Raw genomic sequence first — 2,015 nt, 5'->3', positions numbered from 1 at the left:
CGGCGGCTACTATATATTCGAGGAGGTCGTTGGCGTCAACCACGGGCCCCCTCACGCCGGCACACGGGCTCGCACCCTCGTATACTCAGGCCACCGAAGTATGAATCGATTTCCGATAGCAAGTTGGTCGTCGTCGTTTCAACGCTGAGACGAGGCTCGGAAGAAAGGGAAAAAAGAGGGTCGAAGGTGTGCGCGTTTCTCGGTACCGCCGGCGTGTGGCTTTTTGCGACGCGCGTCGAACAGCGTCGACGACTCGCGACGGTGCTTCTCGATTACCGAATATACGTATTAGCCCGTACGTGTCTTTCCCGCGGGTCTCGAGTCGCCTTCATTTTTTCTACCCCTTTCTACTTCTTTCTATGTCATTTTCAATCCCGTGTTACATGTGTAGGTTAACGATTAACTCTGTAACCATTTTGGAATTTAGCGGTGAAATTCTGATAATTAGCGAAGAAACAGGTATCGCGAACGCTATTCGAATCGAAGCGCGGCAACGATGGTACGGATCCTTGAAGCGACCGTTCCAGAGGGCGACACTTAAAAAATGGCGCTCGAGACCGGCCGGTGTAGTGAGATTGTAATGACAGTGCGTGGATCGGATGTAGAGTAACGTATAAGTGTGATATGGCGCGAATGGGATAGTATGACAGAGAATTGTCTCTTATTCGTATCTATCTGTAATCTTTCTTACTTATATACCGTAGCGGAACTCGTACAGTCCGCATGTCCGTCTAACGTGTATCGTCTCGTCTATTTATCTAACCTAGCCATAACAGAAGTATAGGTGTACAACACAAACTTTCTATAGATGTCGTTACTTAAGGGTTACGGCGGTGGTCCGGCATTCCAAAGCGCGTGTTTTTATAATTTCATACGATTTTAGTCGCTAGTCGAAAGAATCGAAGCGAACGTATAAGACAGGGAAGGATCGATTTGATCATCCTCGACCAATGAAAGTACTCGTAGCCACGAATACAGGCTCACCGTCGTCGATCGTATGAAGTACGACGAGCAAGTGTATAGCGGAGACGTATAAAGAGAGGAGAAGAATGCGAAGAACGAAGGTAACTGTAAATATTATTCTTAGATGTTAGATAAAACGCTGTAAATATATAAAAGAGAAATGGAAAGGAAACGATCATCAAAAAACGATTTATCGGTCGACACGAGATATACGAATGTACAGGCGCGAGCATGCGCAGTCGCGATGATTACGCGTTCCTTTTTACGCATCTGTGTAACCGTGTAGTCCGTGGAGCTATGAAATCCATTTCCAATCTTTCGAAGGTGAATCGATCGTTGACACGGCGTAAGAGAGGAAAGAAAAAGAACTCGTGTCAAATTATTGGTGCAATGAGTAATTGATATCAAATAACAGTGAGTATATCATAAAAAGAAGCTTCGAAAGAGCCGCTAGTCTTGCCGCGGGCGAAGGAACGCGTCAATCGCATCGTGAATGCGTCGGGGAAGAAAATAAAAACGTGTGCTTACGGTATGTACACATACGTTAAAACATAATTTCGGGTGTCAAACGTGTCTTTTTTTCCGCCGAACGAAGCCCCCCTTAACCTTTACCGTTTTATATATATATATATATGTATGTATGTATATGATATATATACATGCACACGCATCTTGAGCGTAGATTGCAAGGGAAAAGATGGCAGAGGTAACACGATTCCGAATGACACTTGTTTTTTATACCTCGCATGGCTTTCTGTCTCTGATAGTTAGAGATTTAGAGAGTTGTGCACATACGCACATATATCAATACCACTGATACTACACACACATACACTACACTATCGTACATACTCGCACGTAGAAACGAGGACAAGAACAACTTCTGTATATCCCGAGACTAAATCGTAGGTAAAATGGAAAAAAATGACAATTCATATACACGTTTACGTGTCTTCTGTGTCCGCAATAGACAAGTAGCTGTTGACAGAGTGCGAAATCGGATAAACGAATAAATGGTTAAGTACGTAAATATATATATATATTATAGATAC

Source organism: Bombus impatiens, unplaced genomic scaffold (genome assembly GCF_000188095.3).
Source record: "Bombus impatiens unplaced genomic scaffold, BIMP_2.2 scf_0235, whole genome shotgun sequence".
NCBI classification, from domain to species: Eukaryota; Metazoa; Arthropoda; class Insecta; order Hymenoptera; family Apidae; genus Bombus; species Bombus impatiens.
Note: the sequence above shows the minus strand (reverse complement) of the source record.